This window comes from Phaenicophaeus curvirostris, chromosome 3 (genome assembly GCF_032191515.1).
Source record: "Phaenicophaeus curvirostris isolate KB17595 chromosome 3, BPBGC_Pcur_1.0, whole genome shotgun sequence".
NCBI lineage: Eukaryota > Metazoa > Chordata > Aves > Cuculiformes > Cuculidae > Phaenicophaeus > Phaenicophaeus curvirostris.
The window spans coordinates 40,747,072-40,768,481 of record NC_091394.1 but is presented as its reverse complement, the minus strand read 5'-3'; the positions used below and the strand labels follow the sequence as shown (position 1 = coordinate 40,768,481).

At 43.5% G+C, this 21,410-nt stretch overlaps 1 protein-coding gene and 1 long non-coding RNA gene across 2 annotated transcripts in view; one reads left to right on the top strand and one right to left on the bottom strand.

Moving 5' to 3' along the window:
• MRS2 (magnesium transporter MRS2) overlaps positions 1 to 21,410 on the bottom strand; it is a 460,047-nt gene that overhangs the window by 194,548 nt on the left and 244,089 nt on the right. The window lies entirely within an intron of this gene.
• Positions 932 to 5,128, top strand: LOC138718580 (uncharacterized). The gene is made up of 3 exons (XR_011337106.1): positions 932 to 2,016; positions 2,592 to 2,666; positions 3,071 to 5,128. It is a non-coding gene; the product is annotated as an uncharacterized lncRNA (long non-coding RNA).

The following is a 21,410-nucleotide window of genomic DNA, read 5'->3' as shown; positions in this document are numbered from 1 at the left end:
GGTGTGTTGCAGTCTTGATGTGTGGAGTTAAAAAAGAGTTAGAGACAGTATTGGCATTGGTGCAGTAAAAAGGACAATTTGAAAACGTGAAATAGTAAAGTTTATCTGCGGAGAGTCTGCTTGATACTTAAGGGAAAATATGGATATGGAAATAATTTTGTGTATATAAAGTTCTGAAATCACTGATTGACAGAGGCACTCTGAGGACAAATCCCGAGTCTTCTCCAGCTCTGAATAGAGTGTACCTGCCTTAATGGTTAAATTAAACTGTTAAATGTAAATTCTTTGTTTCAGATTTGGTGACCCAGGTGGGACCCTCTCTGCCCGTCTGCGGGACCCATTGGGGGCAGGACTCTCCTGGGTACCCCCGGGGATTTCTCCGGAGAGACTCTTCCTCAACTGGATCTGTGTGGGGACAGACGGGAACCCTCAGATAAAAAGGTACATTTTAAATTTCTTCCCCTTGTGGAGTGACATTAATCACAGAAATTGGAACTATGGCACTATATGTCGCTTTGAAGTGAATGTGTGGTCTCCATGTTTTGAAGTGAATAAGTTAATGTTGTTGTGTGTGTGTGTTATTTTTGTGGTGATAGTGTGAAAAGCCAAGCCCAATTATCAATACCAATTGGATTATTAAGCAGGAATGGTTTTAATAAACAATACCGGGGCATACATGGATTAAGTCCACCTAATGTGTCCCACTGATGGGCCCCCCACGGCTGCATGGCTTCTATGCAGGTTGAGCATGCTTGTTTGTGTGGGTTCCAGGAAATGCTGGTTAAACAGTTAAATGTCCTTTTGTTTTCCGGAAGTTATTAGTATACCCACATCGCAGTTTCTTTGTGTCTCCTGTTTGCCTCTGATGGCATTATCTCCACCCCCCCTTCTTGGGTCTTCAGGCCTGTCTTCTGTCTCTGCTGTGGAACTGTCCTTGTTTTCAATTGGTGAACAAGCTAAACTATCTAATTCCCTTCCTTAACATGATTTGTTCCTTCTTTCAGTGAAATGAGATATTTGTGCAGAATTGTATTTGTTTTGTTGTAAAATAATGATGAATCCTGTCCAGATTGTACATGGATTATTGTGGGTAACAAATGGTTGGGATCTGAGTTGTCCTGGATCTTACTCCAGGACAGCAAGGGAAGACCCACCTATGCAGTGCAAGTGATTTGCGGTTGGGGAGCCAGAACGCAGAACCCACAAGATGAGAGGCTGGCAGAGTGGCTGCGCTTTAAAGAAGAGCCAGCTGGGATATATTTTAGATCATTAAGATCTTAAATCATAAGGGGATCAGTGGTCCACCGAGTGCTGGGCAAACAGGTAAACCCTGATAAAAGGTTTTTAATAATCAGTGGTGGCTGGTGTATGAGCTCAATTGTGGGAAGAGTGGCCATAACACCTTCTTGTAATTAATGTTGTTCTTGAAGTGTGAGAACTGGGAGAAGTAATGTGTGTGGATATGTTTTCCAGTTTGCAAAATCACCTGGAGCGGCAAGAGAACGTGGCATGAGAATGGGGTCTGGAATTAAGAAATAATCGATGTGCATACTGTAGAGGAATCAGAATTGGGTGCTGTAGCTGAGCTTGAATGACTGGGGAATACGAATGAAAGGATTATGTTCTTGATAGATACGGGAGCCTCTGTGTAAACCAGCAACTGATTCCTGTAGGTGAAAATTAAATATTGTGATTGTAATAAGAGCTACTGGCCAAACTGAAATAGCATTCTTTGTGCAGTCTGCTAAATATGAATTGGAAAACAAGTGGGCACACATGAATTTGTTTGCTAGGAGCCCCTAGACCTTAATGAGAGGAGATTTACTAAAGCAGTTAGAGACTTGGGGCAGGAGGTACAGAATTTAAAGCTAGAGATCATCAACTAATCAAAATATTGAGTTTGTCTTTAAAACAGGTGGAAAAAACACCGGTAACAGCAGAGATTTTGGGACAGGTTTATCCAGTCATGTTGACTTCTGAGATATCTGGAAGGCTAGAAACGTGGAGCATGCGGAGGTAAATTTGGCCCGTGTCAGGTAACATCCAATGCGATTAGAAGATAGCAAGGGGGATAAAAATGATTATTGACAATATGGGTTATTAAAAGAATGAAAAGCAGAATATAATGCTCCAATATTTCCTGTAAAGAAACTAGATAAAAGCTACATCTAGTGGTAGCGAATCCCTGTACCTTGCCAACCAATTAAAAGATCAATTGTGGTTTACCGTACTGGATTTGAAGGATGCCTTCTTCTGCTTGATATTGGCTGAAGAAAGCCAAAAGGTGACTTACTTTTGAATAGGAAAACCCTGAAACTGGTAGTAAAACACAACTAACTTGAACAGTATTGCCTCAAAGTATTGAGAACAGCTGAACTATTTTTGAGAACCAGTTAGCATGAGACCTGGAAACATGGGACTGGAACCCTGCTGCCGTATGTGACCTCCTGAGAGTTACACAAACAGAGGAGGACTGTGAGCAATGGACCTTAAGTCTATTGAACTTTTGGACTGAGCAGGTATCAGGTGTTTCAGCAGAAGGCCCAGCCTATGCAGTGACAACTTACTTACCTTGGATTCGATCTCCACAGGACACAGACAGCCCAAAAGGAAGCTATTTGCTGTACACTCATGCCAGGAACTCAGAACCTTTCTAGGAATGACAGGTTGGTGTTGTTTATGGATGGACTCTTAATGAAACCATTGTATGAACCATTGAAAGAATATCCAATGGGATCATTGAAATTGGTTGGACTGGGAGGCAAAAAGGGCATTTGAACAATTAAAGCTCATGAAAGACAGGGGATGGCCCTAGAGGTGCTGACACAGCAGCTAGGCCCCTGCAAAAAGGGCTGCAGCCTACTTCTCCAGACAGTTGGATGGCCTGGATGCCTACGGGCAGATGCAGCTGTAGTTCTGAATATACAAGAAGCCCGAGAATTCACTATGGGCCAAAAACCACTGCCATGGGGTCACACACAGTCTCAGCGGTGTTGGGGTGGAAAGGTCACTGGCTTTCCCCCTCTAGATCAAGATGTGGATATAATCACCACTAACACTGTGAATCCAGCATCTTTCCTTAGGGGAGCTGCTTCAGAACCAGTGATATGCGGAAGATTCTTGGTACACTGACAGAAGCAGCTTCGTGAAGCAAGGACATCGCAAGGCTGGATATGCAGTGGCTACCACCAGAGGAGTGATTGAAGCCAGACCATTACCCCAGGAATGTCAGCCCAGAAAGCTGAAATAATCACCTTAACTCAAGCACTGGAGTTAGCAAAAGGACATCTTTGGAGTGGTGCATGCTCACGATGGTATATGGTGCTTGTATGGAGAGAGCAAGGACTCCTTACTGCCCAAGGAAAACACGTTAAACATGCAGCAGAAATCCTAAAGCTGCTGGAAGCTGTAAATCTTCCAGAAAAAGTGGCTATCACACACTACAAAGGTCACCAGAGAGGTAATACTGGCTGGAAAATTGGTAACAAATTGGCAGGAGATTTTGAGGCCAGGATGGCCGCAGAAAAATGCAGAAGTAATATCTGCTTTGATTCCAGACAGTAAACTTCAAATCCCTGATTCTGATTTAAAATTGGATAAATATTCAAGGGAAGATAGGAAATTGATTATCAATATGGCAGGAAAACAAAACAAACCCTTTGGGGTGTGAATAATAGGAATGCAAATAGATCTCTCTGAACTTCCAATAAAATGGGGGGGCGCACTGGTATTCATTAGCATTAACAGATGCTTTCTCAGGTTGGCCAGAAGCTTTTCCTTGCAGGACAAGTAAAGCAGAAGTCACATGAGTATTGGTTGAGATTATACCTCGTTTGGAGTGCCTGCAGCAATATTGCCAGGTAGAGGTACACATTTGTGCTAAAATGGTAAAAAGATTAGTGAAATTTTAAGAACTGATTGGCAGTTACATTCTCCATACTGACCACAGGCCAGAGGCCAGGTGGAGAAAGTGAATCATCAGATTGTTGCTGATAAAACAGCAATCAGCTCAGCTAAAAAAATTGACAAGAAGCCAATCTATGTTGGCATCGAGCATTTCCTTTGGCCTTGCTTGCGTTCTGAAATAATAGAAGTAAAGTATTAGCCCTGTGTACCAATTGCAGTATACAGGAGAAGATCTCACAGAATTAGGTGAGAATTTGTCTAATCAGCTAACAAAACTAGCTGAACTTGTTTGAGAAACAAACAAAATAAAAAGAAAACAAGCTGCATGGTGTAGAGGTTTAAGATCAATCTGTACATCCCTTTACACCCAGGGATGAGTTTTCTGTTAAAGATTCTACAGGAAAACCACCGGGAGAAGAGTGGAACGGGCCATACGAAGTATTGCTAACAGCCTTGGCAGCAATCGGGGTGGAAGAACTTGGATCAAGTGAAGAAAATCACCTACCAGTCAGTGGACAACAGAACGCTTAACACCTTTAAAAATTAAGGCTAACTAAAGTGAAGTGTAATATTATTGTTAATGTGTCCATTAAGAGGAGCCTTATTTTCGCATAGGTTGGATGTGTCTGTAAACATTTGGGGAAACTTGCTTGTATAACATACAGTAGTGTGGCCTTTTGTTTAAATGCCATTTTTTCAGTGTTCCATGTATTTTGGGAATCCCCGCAAGCATTCAAACCAATTCAAATTCATTTCTCAGTGTTGCAGTATTGCTAATAGGACTATGCCTGATAAACGCCCTCATGAGGTTAGTGCAGGATCGAATCGGAGACAACCCCCTCTATACCGAGGACGAAGAGTCAAAGAATTGACTCAGTCTCAAAGAAAAGGGGGGAATGTGAGGGTCATTAAGCAAAGAAAAGGAAGGAATGTAAAAGCCATTATGGCAGGCTGGGGGCCGGGCTGGAAGCTGTTCGCACATATGCGCCCCCTGAGATAATGCACGGATGGGAGGGTACTGCATACACGCCGCAGGGATAAGAATACACAGACAATAAGAGATTGGTGGAGTCTATCAGAATGTAACAGGAATACAAAGAATGTACCCCTAGACCAGCCAATAAGATTGCAACTAACAATTTTGTATGTGCCTACTTTTACTATAAATGTAACTCCACAGGTACAGCCGGGGTCTCTCCCCTTGGAGAGCATCCCTGGCGGCCAGCCTGTTTTTTAAGCTCTTGCGCAAGAGAATAAATTTTGTACTTTATTTTTGTACCAGCTTGCCATGCCGTCTCATTCTTAGATTCTGGACCCTAACACACCCTGCTCCCATGGGCTCTTTTGCTGGCAGTGACAGAGCAGCCAGAGAGATTTCTTCACATCTGCTCTGTGAGTCTGGTCGTGACCGCTTTTCTGTGGATGTTTCCAGCTTGAGAGCTTCTCTAAGCCATATATTACATTAATATTTAAAGTAACTCTGCCAGGGCAGACCTTTAAAGTTTAGGTGTGTTAAGTCCCATTGTAATGAGTAACAGAAAGTAATTTGCTGATCAAGCCGACTAAAGGAGCAACTGTCTTTCTGTTCCAAAGCATAGGAACATCTTGTTAAGAAAGACAAAGCCACCATGCTATCTTAATTAAATGCTAAAGGTTACCATGACAATATACATTTTTTATATAGATAGTATCTACTGAATTTTACAACTAAGCCTTTTGAAACCGCCTGAAGCAAGCATCAAAAGCAACAAATCACCTCGGGCCCCAGCAGGAGATTAGCCAGCTCAAAGAATGCGGCCTTATGCAACTAAAGAACAAGTTGCCCAGAGATAAAAAGGAAGGGAGGAAGAGGGGGATTTAGAAGCTGTTTGACAAAGCACAGGACTACAACCTTGAAGATTGCTGAACTAAGACAACTTTGTAAACTTAGCTGATTTATTATCTGACCATGTGGAAACTGCATGTAACCGGGAAGGAACCAAGGGGTGTCTTCAAAGATCACAGAATCACAGAATCACAGAATAACCAGGTTGGAAGAGACCCACCGGATCACCGAGTCCAACCGTTCCTACCAAACACTAAACCATATCCCTCAGCACCTCGTCCACCCGTGCCTTAAACACCTCCAGGGAAGGTGACTCAACCACCTCCCTGGGCAGCCTGTTCCAGTGCCCAATGACCCTTTCTGTAAAGAATTTTTTCCTAACGTCTAGCCTAAACCTCCCCTGGCGGAGCTTGAGGCCATTCCCTCTTGTCCTGTCCCCTGTCACTTGGGAGAAGAGGCCAGCACCCTCCTCTCTACAACGTCCTTTCAGGTAGTTGTAGAGAGCAATGAGGTCACCCCTCAGCCTCCTCTTCTCCAGGCTAAACAACCCCAGCTCTCTCAGCCGCTCCTCATAAGGCCTGTTCTCCAGCCCTTTCACCAGCTTTGTTGCTCTTCTCTGGACTCTCTCCAGAGCCTCAACATCCTTCTTGTGGTGAGGGGCCCAGAACTGAACACAGTATTCGAGGAGCGGTCTCACCAGTGCCGAGTACAGAGGGAGAAGAACCTCCCTGGACCTGCTGGTCACGCCGTTTCTGATACAAGCCAAGATGCCATTGGCCTTCTTGGCCACCTGGGCACACTGCTGGCTCATATTCAGTCGGCTGTCAACCAACACCCCCAGGTCCCTCTCCTCCAGGCAGCTTTCTAGACAGACTTCTCCTAGTCTGTAGCACTGCATAGGGTTGTTGTGCCCCAAGTGCAGGACCCGGCATTTGGCCTTGTTAAACCTCATGCCATTGGACTCTGCCCAGCGGTCCAGCCTTTTCAGATCCCTTTGCAGAGCCTCCCGACCCTCCAGCAGATCGACACTTCCACCCAGCTTAGTGTCGTCCGCAAACTTGCTCAGGGTGCACTCGATGCCTTCATCCAGGTCATTGATAAAGACATTGAACAGGGCTGGACCCAGCACTGAGCCCTGGGGAACCCCACTTGTCACTGGCCTCCAGCTGGATTTCACACCATTTACCACCACTCTCTGGGCCCGGCCATCCAACCAGTTTTCCACCCAGGAGAGTGTGCGCCTGTCCAGGCCAGAGGCTGACAGTTTCTCAAGCAGAACGCTGTGAGAAACTGTGTCAAAGGCTTTGCTGAAGTCCAGGAAGACCACATCCACAGCCTTTCCCTCATCCAGTAGCCGGGTCACTTTGTCATAGAAGGCGATCAGGTTAGTCTGGCAAGACCTGCCTTTTGTGAACCCATGTTGACTGGGCCTGATCACCCGGTTCTCTTGCATGTGCTTCATGATAACACTCAAGATCACCTGCTCCATGACTTTCCCTGGCACTGAGGTCAGACTGACAGGCCTGTAGTTTCCTGGGTCCTCCCTGCGGCCCTTTTTGTAGATGGGCACAACATCAGCCAGCCTCCAGTCCAGTGGGACTTCCCCAGTCTTCCAGGACTGTTGGAAGATGATGGAAAGGGGTTTGGCCAGCACATCCGCCAGCTCCTTCAGTACCCTAGGGTGAATCCCGTCCGGCCCCATAGACTTGTAACTGTCCAGTCGGGCTAGCAAGTCTCTGACCACCTCCTCTTGGATCATGGGAGCCTCATTATGCTCCTCTAGCTCCTGGGTTTGTACACAGACGGAACGACCCTCCTTACTACTAAAGACTGAGGCAAAGAAGGCATTAAGTACCTCAGCCTTTTCCTCATTCCCTGTTACTGTTGTTCCTTCTGTGTCCAATAGGGACTGTATGGTCTCCCTAGTCCGCCTTTTATTATTTATATATTTGTAGAAAGATTTTTTGTTATCTTTCACTGACTTGGCCAATCCAATTTCTAGCTGAGCCTTAGCCCTTCTGATTTTTTCCCTACACAATCTCACTTCCCTCCTGTAGTCCACCCAAGAGGCCTGTCCCTTCTTCCAGAGGCCATAAACATTTCTCTTCTTCTTGATATCCCTCAAGATCTCTCTATTCAACCAAGCTGGCTTTCTCCCCTGCCGGCTTTTTTTCTGGACCACAGGGATGGCTTTCTCCTGAGCTGCTAGGACCACCCCTTTGAAGAGCTCCCAGCCCTCCTGGGCTCCCTTGCCCTTGAGTACTGTCTCCCATGAGACTTCACCAACCAGCCTGCTGAAGAGATCAAAGTCTGCCCTCTGGAAATTTAATGTTACTGTCTTGCTAACCACCCTCTTCACTTCACCTAGAACAGGAAATTTTATAATCTCATGGTCGCTTAGTCCTAGGCGTCCACCTACCGCCACATCCCCTACAAGGCCTTCTCTGTTCACCAACAGGAGGTCCAGGAGGGCACCTTCCCTGGTTGGTTCATTCACCAACTGTGCAAGGAAGTTATCTCCCACATTGAAACGAACTCAAGGGGGGATAAAAGGGGTTGCTCAGCTTACCTGACTTTGCGAGCCTTGGTGAAGCTGCAACTCCCTGGCCGCCCAGCGCTGCTTTTGCTTTCCTATCTAAATAAATAGTAAATTGATCCACGTTTGGACTTTGTGTTGTTAACACAATTATAACACCATGGATAAGGAGACAGGTAAGGTACATGTCCTCTCTCCCCTCCTAACCCTCTTACTTGCTGCTATTATTCCCCAGTTCCCACTAGGCAAATTCTGACCCTGTTATTCCTATATCCTCAGCAACATAAGACTAAACCAGGGAACAAGTCAGTCTTTGATCTTCCGTGAGCACATCTATGCTTTTCCCTCCCCTGACTCCCAGTGAAGTGTCATTGCTGTGCCTGGATCACCAGCAACGCCACAATCTGTTGTTTTACTTGACTCAGAAATGGTATGGGAAAGATTGTCAGCAGCTGATTCAAAATCGTAGGGGACCACTGTGGGGTTTATTGCTTCCTTTTGCTAAGCAGAAGCTCTTGGTGCCAGAGACTCCATGGGCTCCTTGCTGGTCACCTGCAATGCATCATGGATGTTCCATGCTGCTATTAGAACTGGGCAGCAGGTGGTAAATTAAAGCATTTATCTGCCAAGAAGAAAAAAAAGGTGTGTCATGTTGTTTTGGTTTGGTTTTTTTGTTTCTTTTTCCTATTGCTTTGTGGCTGATGAACAAAGAAGATGTGACAGGTGCTAACACCACTACTGCTGCCTTTGGAGCTCTTGTCCTGTTTCTGTTATTGCCCTTACTGTCTCTTACAGTTGCCTTGTTCCTGTCACCTGTACAGCTATACTAGAAAATTGTCTAAGACATTTCTGCTGGTGGAGAGCTAACTGTATTTAGGTTATGATTAAAAGGCAATCAGGGTAGTTGCCTTCTCTTCTTGTTTCTCTTTGATTTTGTGTTTTAGTTTTTTTCATTTTTTCTTCCCCTCATGTCTCCCCTGGTTGTTTTTGTTGTCACTAGACTGTCTCACGCTGTTCTCAGCCAAATTCATGTTGTCTTAAGATTTGTTCCTCCAGACACAATAATGCAACAAAGAAAGGCTTCCTTGTAATTTTGCTTTCTGTATCTGAAGTAATTTCTAAATAACAGTATCAATGCTAATATTAATTTAACAAATTAAATTCGACATTTTTACTGCCTTTTTAATGCATGCTGATGAAATATTCCCATATATTCTACAAAAACTCTCTCTCCTTCCCTTCTTCTACTCTGTTTAGGCTAATAGTTAAATTTCTGAATTCCTTCCTATCACACTATCTCCAATCAAGTAAGAAGACTTTTTCTTTAGGAACAGCTATCTAATTGTTTTGGCTGGGAATAGCTATAATTGTATTCTGTGGTCACTGATACAAGTAAGTGTAATTAGATTTCCAGTTTCATGGTATAACTTCATCATCATAGAAATAAGGAAAGACTTCCTATGTGTAAGACACTGGGAAATTATTAGAGTAGAATTTTATTAAGTATTTAAATGTGGTACTTCCTGTCATGTTGTCAGAGCTGATGCACGTATTTATCTTAGAGTCAGATGCTACATGTGTTTGTGGTGGCAAATTCTCCAGCACTTTTCAGGAACATGTTTAATTGCTGGTGATCATTTTGGACTGGAATTTTTGGCTTGGCATGAATTGATGTCTTCGTAACATCATTTTCCACAGGCAATTAGCTCTGATTAGCAGCTGATATAAGCCCATGAAAGAAAAGATCTGTAGGGCTGGGGTAAATGGGTGGAATATCACAGGAACTGACATTTCCTTTGTACTGTACAAGTGTAGTTTTTGTGTTGTTCAAAGTACGTTTGAACTTGACAGAGCCTTGTAGATATCAAGAGCACAATGTAGAATTAAATCAAACTTCCAATAATCCAGGAGATTTGGGATTGATACGGATTTAAATACCAAAACACCAGAGATGTTCATGAAGGATTCAAACTTTTCTGTCTATGGACAGTAATCAAAAATACTTTGTCAAGTTTTTTAAATTCAAAAAGTAAGAACTTTGCAAGGACACTTAGTTTTTCTACAGACTCATTCTAAATGTGCCTTGCACAACTTAGTCTTTACATTGTTTATGATACTCTCCTCACTTAACCTATGACTAAGATATCACTTGAAACATCAGAGAAGCTTTATGGAACTATCTCCAAGGAAAAGACAAATAAAATATCTCTGAGCACTCTGACTTAAAAACAAGGCAGCCTGAAAAGAGGTAATGTATGTACAGTACATGCTCATGTTGCAGTGGCTGAAGTTTTCAGACTCTTAGGAGGGCATAAAATGAGCCCTGAGAAAGATGGCAGTTCTGTTCCTCTGATGGGATGAAATTCCATGCTTTTTTTTGGCATTGATTTTCCCAAAGCAAGTGTCCCCTGTATTGCTACATGATGGCAAAATGAGGAACCTGAAGCCCTGTCTCCAGAGCAGGGGAGTCTGGGGTTTTCATCCTGCTGCAGTGATGTAGTTTCTTATCTGTATTTCTGGTGTGAGTTTTCAGAGCGTTATCACGCTGCTGGTGGTGAAATTAATGGCTAGTGACAAATTACATGCAGGCAGGATTTCTGAAGCCCTAGAGCACAGCTGACCAGATTGTTAATTTTAGAATTTAGGCTTTAGTGATCTCTTGACTTAAACATACCTTCCACTGAGAGTATCAATGAAAGTCAAGTCCCTTTGGGCATAATTGTAGTCTGCTATGCCGACAGGAAATAAATGAACAAAGAAACAAACAAACAAGCCAACAAACCAACCAACCATAAACTCCAGACAAAATAACTGGCATTATGAGAGCCCCTGTGAATCTATACCTGCATACCTGTGTCTGCCTCAATATTATTTCCTTGCTTTTTGAACCAGTAGATGCCAAGATATATGGATGATGGCAGGATCTGTTCCTCCTTTCCCTTGTTCGAAGCTACCCTGTGAAGCTTCGCTTTAGTGAGCTGCAGGGACTGCACGACCTGTGAACAAAAGCTCATGTGTAGTTAGCAAGGGTGTGGGGAATGGGGTCCCAGGTTTGGCTTAGCAGATTGGCTCGTCAGCTGATGAGTACATATTCACCTGTTGTCTCTAGTGGATAAATGGAATTGTTGATCCTCATCTTCCCTCCTGATGTTTGCAATTGTGCAAGTGATGCAATACCACTAGTGGCTTGAGACCTTGTCCCATGACCAATGCCCGTGGAAAGATCACCTCAAGGGAAGTCCTCCTTTAAACAGAGCAATATCTGGGCAAAGAAACTCCCTGTTACGGAGGTAAAGAACTGGCTTGCTTATACAGGCTTGCTTATACATTGTCTATGTAAATGTTTATGTGTCTTTATTTTAATTAGGGAAATTTACTTGGTGTACAGCAGATGGGAACTTGCATCTGTCAGGTTTACTGTTCCTATGTGCTCTGTGGGCTGATGTGCCTGTTTTTGGAAATTCATGTGTTATTCTATGAAGGCAGCAGCTGAACACAAGAAAGATACTGTTTTACCAAAAAAGCACTGCTTAAGCATTATAATAATCACAACAAATATATCTGTAACAGAAACTTAAGACTATAATTGCATTTGTGTTTCAATATTTTACACTTCGTCAGAGTCTTTTCATGTGTTCACCAGGACTGATTGGCACAGGAACTTATTTCCTGGCTGTTTTTCACAGCAAAGAGACTGATCTGGAAGCCACCTTCAAGCATCCCACTTCTAGGTGGAGACAACAACTATTTTCCCCTACTCTCTCACTGTATGTCTGACCATTGCCTGTTGCAGTCTGAGTGATTTTGCCATTATATTAGGTGCATTGGGTTCATAAAACTTGTCTTTTTTACCTGTTGGAATGTTTTCATAAAAGCTAAAAAGTGTGTGAGTTGTGACAGACCTAAGAAAGGGGATCTATCTATGGCAATTTCCTGGGGAAAACGTGCTGGGCTGTTGCCTACGTAGCCTTCTGCTTTTTAAACAGTTTGTAGAAACACTTCTATTGTAGTTTATTGAGAGGGGAAAGAGAAAGTTCTTTCAGGCTTCTCAAATGTGGACCTGTGACTAGGGGGTATCCAGAAAACCTCACTCATTCAAACATGGTGGTGGGGTAGGATAAATGAACAAAATTATTGTCCCACTGCAGGAAAAGTAGATTGGTTTTGTAGTAAATATTCACTATTTTGTCCTTATTAGTCTATATTATTCTTCCTAATAATATTTTACATAAAATAAAACAATAAAATAAAACAATAAGCTAGAGTCGGCCTTATTTTAAATGAATTCAATGATAGAGGCAAAGTGAAATAAAATTTTGTGTAATCGCTTTATCCTATATAAAAGGTATAAAAGGCTCTTTTATTCGTTATAGGCAGGTTTATCATCAAGGAATATAAGTCCTTGAGAAGTTACTTTTGATTTATACAAGACACTTGAAATGTGCTGATGTAGTAGCATTGAAGAGCAAAATAGATTGCAAAGAACAAATTGTTTTTCAGCTTTTTGATGGTTCTGAAAAACAGAAAAAACATTTCAGAAATGAACTTTTTCAAGTCCATCAGCTCTTCTGATCTGACATGAATTTTTGTGTTCTGATTGTTCCCTTGAGTACTTCTAAAACCAAAAAGTGATCTGTTAAGTGTGAAGAAACTGTTAATTTTGACCACTTTGGGGTCACATTTTGTCCGTCCTCCTCAGTCAGCTACTAGGAAAAATATCAAATTGTATAATTGCAGACAGGTTTTAAATTTCCATTAAGTTAAATGAATATCCATTGCATTTGGAAGAAACACTGGTCATTATGGCATTTATTTCCATTGTCCACCATTTGAAGTTCTGCATGTCTTCTTTTCCTCAGAAAAGAATAGCCTCCTCCACCTGGCTGATCATGACCAGTCAGATACCTGCTTGGTCCATCAGTTACAAGAAAGGGCGAGTGGGCCTATATAAACAGATTGGTCATAATGCTGGCATAATGACTGCCTTGAAAAATAGACATTTACAGTCTACATGCAGATTCACTGGATGCAATGTGAAAATAACTTAGCTGATACATCTTTGGCGTATTGGCACATTAAATGGGCCTGGAAACTCAGCTATTATTTTAACTCAGTGTAGACTATACTGGTACAAGCCATGACCAGCCAGTTTATCCAGGAGAACACTGTGGGAAATAGTGTCAAATGCTTTGCTAAAGTCCAGGTAAACAATATCCAGGGCCTTGTCATCATCCATTAAGTGGGTCACCTTGTCATAAAGGAGATCAGGTTAATCAGGCAGGACCAGCCTTTCCTGAGTCCATACTGTGACTGGTCCTGATGCCCTTGTTTTCCTGCACCTGCCATATGATGACACTCAAGATTATCTATTCCACAACCTTCTCCAGCACCAAGGTCAGACTGATAGGCCTATAGTTCCCTGGATCCTCCTTCCAGCCCTTCTTGTAGATGAGTGTCACATTTGCCAACCTTAAGTCAAGTGGGACCTCCCTGGTAACAAGGATTGCTAATAAATGATGGGAAGTGGCTTGGTGACAACTTCTGCCAGCTCCATCAGTACTCTTGGGTGGATTCCATCCAGTCCCTAGATGTGTGTAAATCTAAGTGTCTTAGCAGGTTGCTAACTATTTCCCCTTGAATTATGGGGCTTCATTCTGGTCTCTGTCTGGACTTCTAGTTCAGGGGGCTGGTTTTCCAGAGAACAGTTGGTCTTACTATTAAAGGCAAACTGAGGCCAAGAAAGCATTTAGAATGTCAGCCATTTTCTCAGCCTTTGTCACTGTTTTTTTCCCACATCCAATAAAGGATGGAGATTCTTCTTCGCCCACTTCTGGTTGATAATGTATTTATAGAAACATTTTTTCTTATTGTCTTTTACAGCAGTAGCCTAATCATGTTCTAGCTGGGCTTTGTTCCTTCTGATTTTCTCTCTGCATAACCTCACAACATCCTTATAGCCCTCCTGAGTAGATTGGCCCTTTTACCAACGCTCACAAACTCTCCTTTTTTCTCCTGAGTTCCAGACAACGCGATCTGTTCAGCCAGAATGCTCATCTTCCCACCCAGCTCAGCTTTCAGCACACAGGGACAGCCTGCTCCTATGCCCTTAAGATTTTCTTCTTGAAGAATGTCTGTCTTTCCTGGACCCTCTTGCCCTTCAGATCTGCCCCTCAGGGCACTCTGTCAAACAGGCTCCTAAACAGGCTGGAGTCTGCCCTCTGGAAGTCTAAGGTGACATTTCTGCAAACCTCCTCCCTCACTTCACCAGGAATCAAAAATTCCATTGCTTTGTGATTGCTATGCCCAAGGCAGCCTCCAACCATCATATCACCCATAAGTCCTTCACTGTAATGAAATGACAGGTCCAGTGCATTGCCTCCCCTAGTTGACTCACTTATTGTGTAGGAAGTTATTTTCCCCACACTCCAGGAATCTCCTAGACTGTTTCCTCTCTGCTGTCTTGTATTTCCAGCAGGCATCTGGTAGGTTGAAGTCTCCCATGAGAACAAGGGCTAGCAATTGTGAAGTTTGTCCCAGCTACTTTTAGAATATTTCATCTACCACTTCATCATGGTTGGGTTGTAACACACTCAGCAGGATATCTGCCGTGTTGGCCTTTTCCCTGATTCTTAGTCAGAAACACTCAACCCTACAGTCACTGTCCAAGCTCTAGACAGCCAAACCACTCCTTAACATATAGGGCTACCCCACTCCCTGTCTTTTCTTGTCTGTTCCTCCAGAACTGTTTAGAGCTCTCCATTGCAACACTCACATTGTGAGTCATCCCACCATGTTTCTATGATGGCCAATATGTTGTAATTTTCCTGCTGCACAATGGCTACTGACTCTTCCAGTTTGCTGCCTATGCTGTGTACATTTGTGTAAATGCATTTCAGTTGGGCTATTGATTCCACCCTAATTTCCTACATGATCATTCTCAAGTGCTTCCATGATTTCTAATGCATAAATAATCCTTACATCTTTGCTGCTACATGGATCTTCACAGAGACACCAGACTGAAAAACCTCACTAGTACACTGTCCCTCAAACATTGGCGTGCTGCCCCCAGGCTTATCTCCAGCATGCCTAGTTTTATTCCTTTCTCCCTTCAAACCTAGTTTAAAGCTCTTTCAATGAGCCCTGCTAGCTCCTGCACAAAGATCCTTTGTCCTCTTTGGGACAGGCATACATTATCTGTCACCAGAAGGCCTGGTGTCATGTAGCTATGACCAAATACCCCCAAATTTTCCTGGTGACACCAGTATCAGAAGCAGGTATGGATCTGCTAGCTCCTCCTATTTCTTCCCTCATCATTCGCTACAACTGGAGGGATAGAGAAGAACACTACTTAGGCTCCTAATCCTGCCAGTCCTCCCAAGGCCTGTAAGTCTCTCTTAATTGCCCTTGGATTTCTTGGTACAAGAGGCAGGTTGTGCACTTAAATGTGTCCATTAAAAAAAAAAAAAGAAAAAAATGTGTAAAGAGGGAAACGGGACATTATCTGGGCTCTCCAGAAGAAGAGAAAGTACTGTGAAAAATGTCAGTTGCCTGTTATTTTTGAGAAGCTGAGTGACTCACATTCCTGGTAACTAAAGCTTGACAATAAGTTGCATCTCAGGTGCCTTGCTTGGAAAGATATCACTGTGTATAAGATGCTCCACATGTTCAGTACTGCACAGATCTCTGGAGCAGGGTGTCAAGTGCCTGGAGTGCAAGTCAGTGTGTGCTTTCCTAAAAGTGGCAGAAGAATGGGTGGGAGAGGACGTATAGGGAAGAATGGTGAAAATAAGGTCGTAATAGGCCTGTAAAGAGGCTTCAGATAACTCAGCAGAGTTTGGGTAAGAACTCAACAAGGAAAATTGCCAGTTCTCTGGAAGCAAAACAACATTTTGAAGAGGCAGACTGTCTGCTGCTGTGTTACAGCCTGACATGAGTAAATTGCAAGCTGAGATAAATATGCCTAGAAATACAGAAAAGAGAGATGTACAACATGGAATGATTAACTATCGAGTACAATTCATGCCAGTCTTGATTGTGTAAGTAAAGCAGCAGTAAGAAGGGCATGCTGCTTTTGCAGTCGATCTGTTTATGGGGAGCAAACCACCAGAAAATATTTGGTTAGTAACTTAGCCTCTGCGTATTTTAAATGTTACAAGGGTTTCTTACAGGGATGGCAATAAGGCAATGCTTATTCGGAAAAAAAGCAAGTGGCTTTTTTTCATAGTATTGATAATGAAATGAAATAATAGCTTATGCCTTGATTCAAAATGCCTGTGCTCTGACAGGATCATCATAACAGTCCGTGATGCTTGTACTGTTTAAATAAATCATGGAAATTGATTGTAAGGAGTATTAAATATGTAAGGAGTAAGGAGCCTAGGTCTCTGGGAAATGGTTTGGGTTGAAGTGAAGTTTTCCACAGGTTTGTAATCAGAAGTAAAAAGACTCACAAAAACATCCTGCAGAAAAGAAGTCTTTTGCTACAGGCATATATGCCTGAAAAAGATCATGTCCCACTTTTCACTGCAGCATGGATTGTGGTCGAAAAATATTCTTGGAAACTGATGCTGCAAAAAAAGAATGCTAGAAGAAATTAATGGTGTAGAAAAAGTGTCAAGGGCCTTCTTAAGGGAAGATGAACAAATTTCCAACCTGAAATACATATTTTCCCAGACAGGATGCCAACTAGACTGAAAGATCATAGCCAATTGTAGTGTTTTATTTAAACAAACAATCTTCCAGATTCATATCAATACAAAAAAAAACCCCAAATCCCAAAGCATAGCAGTACTAGGGGCATGTCCTGAATGCCCTTGGTGGAGGAGCCAGGAGACAGCTTAATTCCATTGCTCTGCAAAAGTCTCTCTTGTTTACTACCCCTTTTAAACATGCAAATCTGTGCATTGAAGTTGCTGTGAACACGCAGATGAAATAATTTTCTTTGCTGGGAAAGCAAAGCAGCTCGATAATGGACAGAAAGGTAAATCCAAGGTGAGGATCAAAGCTGGTGGAGTTGGAATCATATGACTTCAGGAAAATATAGCAGAATAAATGGAGGTTGCCCTGAAAGCATTACTGAAAGCATTACACAGGAGTTCAAATGTTTGGCAAACCTCTGTTTAGAAAGTCTGATTATTGTGTAACATTGCTTGAAGAGAATGAAAGAAATCTGAAATAATCTAAACCCAGTTCCTTACATGGAGTATAAATTTGGTGCTGCCAGTCAAAGGGAAGGCTTTCCAGGTAATCAGATATTTAAGACTCTAGACAGAACAATTCCATTTTGGTACCAACAGTCTGGGGGTGTATTTTTGTGTTGGATGTGGTATTTAGAACTGAAAAAACCACAAAGACTGTAATTAGTGTGGAAAGATTACATTAAATTATATTTTCTGTTAATTTATGGCAAAATAGAGCATCTTCATCTTAGTGCATACAAATCTAAAGCTGGAGGAAACATTAAGAATTTAAAATTCTCTTGTACTAGAAGAATAGTATCTTCGCAGCAGTGGGTAAAAAAGCACCTGGCTTAATGGATTCTGAGGGTTTTGCAGACACTCCAGTATTGGTACAGTTAAGCATCAGTGAAGCAGCAGTCACTTCATTTTGATAGGAATGGTTGGACTCGATGATCTGGTGGGTCTCTTCCAACTTGGTTATTCTATGATTCTATGATTTTATGCAGGTGTACATGAGATACATATACTTGCCTGTCAGTAGCTGATATAGGGGCCATCAGCTTTAACAGAACTATTTTTAAATTATCCAAGTGGCTGGGTGCCTCACAATGTTTATCCCATTTTTTAAATATCCAGTGTTTCACAAATCTTAAGTCTAGTTCATGAGCTGAAGTTGGAATAGCAAGATAAGTGAAATTCAAATATAGGCTCTTACTGACCTTTCCAGTATATTTTCATGTGGGTACTGGAAAAAGCAGTCAGGACTGACACAATTTTCTTGCTTTGCCATATGGCTGTCCTTAGTCCTGTTAGCAGTCAGGCAATGTAGGTGCAAATGTAACTTGTCTTAATGTTCTAATCCTGAAATAAGAATAGCAATATATAGTCTTTCCTTTAAATATCAACCATTCATAAATGTGAGGCATGTTTTTCTCAGCTTGTTATTGCCCACAAAATCCAGTGCTGGCATATCTATAGCCTTTCTGAGAACTGTTGTCTTTATTTTAGGAAAAAGTTTACAGGATAGTCATGTTGCAAGTTAGTAGGGCAGAGTACTGACTTTTTTTTCTGTGCCTTATGCTCTGTTTAGTAGACTTTCGCATCTAGGAAAGCTTATTTATAAAGACTCCCTTGTGGCAATTTCACCATGAACATCTAACCCATCAAGCTGTGAGACCAAATTTTTCTGCTTTGCAACAAAGGACCCTGGTTTCCTCTCCTGTAAAATGATGTTGCGTTGCTGAATCTTTGGACAAGCCCCATGGTGTTCTCTGGTGGAGTGGAGGAATTCTCTGGAATGCAGAGATTTCTCAGGGTGGCTGTGTGAGAAATGGGTTTAACTGTAGCTGTCTAAAATCTGTTATTGTTTAGTTGCAAGGGCTATAGGATTCAATTTATACATTTACACCAATGCACACAGCATGGGGAATAAGAAGGAAGAGCTGGAAGCTGTCATAGGGCAAGGAGCCTATGATGTTGTTGCCATCACGGAAACGTGGTGAGATGACTCATATAACTGGAGTACAGCTATGGTGGGGTACAAACTCTTCAGGCGGGATAGGAAGGGTAGGAGAGGAGGCGGAGTAGCTCTCTTTGTAAGGAAGGACTTGGACACCGTTGAGATGGATTATGGTGATGAGGAGATTGAGTGCCTGTGGGTTAAAATCAGAGGAGCCCATAAGAAGGTAGATTTTGTGATGGGAGTCTGTTACAGACCACCCAGCCAAGAAGAAGCAGCTGATGAGCTCTTCTACAAACAGCTGGGGTTAATCTCTAGATCAATGCCTCTCGTTCTTGTGGGAGACTTCAATCTTCCTGATATCTGCTGGGAGTACAATAGAGCAGAAAGGAAGCAGTCTAGGAGGTTCCTGGAGTGCGTGGAAGACAACTTCCTTGCACAGCTGGTGAATGAACCAACAAGGGAAGGTGCCCTCCTGGACCTGCTGTCTGTGAACAGAGAAGGCCTTGTGGGGGATGTGGCAGTAGGTGGATGCCTAGGACAAAGTGATCATGAGATGATAGGGTTTTCTGTTCCAGATGAAGTGAAGAGGGTTGTTAGTAGGACGGTAGCATTACATTTCCAGAGGGCAGACTTTGATCTCTTCGGAAGGCTGGTTGGCAAAGTCTCATGGGAGACAGTACTCAAGGGCAAGGGAGCCCAGGAGGGCTGGGAGCTCTTCAAAGGGGTGGTCCTAGCAGCTCAGGAGAAAGCCATCCCTGTGGTCCGGAAAAAAAGCCGGCAGGGGAGAAAGCCAGCTTGGTTGAACAGGGAGATCTTGAGTGATATCAAGAAGAAGAGAAATGTTTATGGGCTCTGGAAGAGGGGACAGGCCTCTTGGGTGGACTACAGGAGGGGAAGTGAGACTGTGTAGAGAAAAAACCAGAAGGGCTAAGGCTCAACTAGAAATCAGACTGGCAAAGTCTGTGAAAGATAACAAAAAATCTTTCTATAAATATCTAAATAATAAAAGGAGGACTAGGGAGACCATACAGTCCCTATTAGACGCAGAAGGAACAACAGTAACAGGGGATGAGGAAAAAGCTGAGGTACTTAATGCCTTCTTTGCCTCAGTCTTTAATTGTAAAGAAAGTCATTCCATCTGTGCACAAACCCAGGAGCTAGAGGAGCAAAATGAGGCTCCCGGCATCCAAGAGGAGGTGGTCAGAGCCTTGCTAGCCCGACTAGACACCCACAAGTCTATGGGGCCGGATGGGAGTCATCCAAGGATATTGAAGGAGCTGGCGAATGTGCTGGCCAAACCCCTTTCCATCATCTTCCAACAGTCCTGGAAGACTGGGGAAGTCCCACTGGACTGGAGGATGGCTGATGTTGTGCCCATATACAAGAAGGGTCAAAGGGAGGACCCAGGAAACTACAGGCTTGTCAGTCTGACCTCAGTGCCAGGGAAAGTCATGGAGCAGGTGATCTTGAGTGTTATCATGAAGCACATGCAAGAGAACCGGGTGATCAGGCCCAGTCAACATGGGTTCACAAAAGGCAGGTCTTGCCAGACTAACCTGATCGCCTTCTGTGACAAAGTCACTCGGCTGCTGGATGAGGGAAAGGCTGTGGATGTGGTCTTCCTGGACTTCAGCAAAGCCTTTGACACAGTTTCTCACAGCATTCTGCTTGAGAAACTGTCAGCCTCTGGCCTGGACAGGCGCACACTCTCCTGGGTGGAAAACCGGTTGGATGGCCGGGCCCAGAGAGTGGTGGTAAATGGTGTGAAATCCAGCTGGAGGCCAGTGAAGAGTGGGGTTCCCCAGGGCACAGTGCTGGGTCCAGCCCTGTTCAATGTCTTTATCAATGACCTGGATGAAGGCATGGAGTGCACCCTTAGCAAGTTTGCCGACGACACTAAGCTGGGTGGAAGTGTCGATCTGCTGGAGGGTAGGGAGGCTCTGCAAAGGGATCTGAACAGCCTGGACCGCTGGGCAGAGTCCAATGGCATGAGGTTTAACAAGGCCAAATGCCGGGTCCTGCACTTGGGGCACAACAACCCTATGCAGTGCTACAGACTAGGAGAAGTCTGTCTAGAAAGCTGCCTGGAGGAGAGGGACCTGGGGGTGTTGGTTGACAGCCGACTGAATATGAGCCAGCAGTGTGCCCAGGTGGCCAAGAAGGCCAATGGCATCTTGGCTTGTATCAGAAACGGCGTGACCAGCAGGTCCAGGGAGGTTCTTCTCCCTCTGTACTCGGCACTGGTGAGACCGCTCCTTGAATCCTGTGTTCATTTCTGAGCCCCTCACCACAAGAAGAATGTTGAGGCTCTGGAGCGAGTCCAGAGAAGAGCAACAAAGCTGGTGAGAGGGCTGGAGGGCAGGTCTTACGAGGAGCGGCTGAGGGAGCTGGGGTTGTTCAGCCTGGAGAAGAGGAGGCTGAGGGGAGACCTCATTGCTCTCTACAAGTACCTGAAAGGAGGTTGTAGAGAGGAGGGTGCTGGCCTCTTCTCCCAAGTGACAG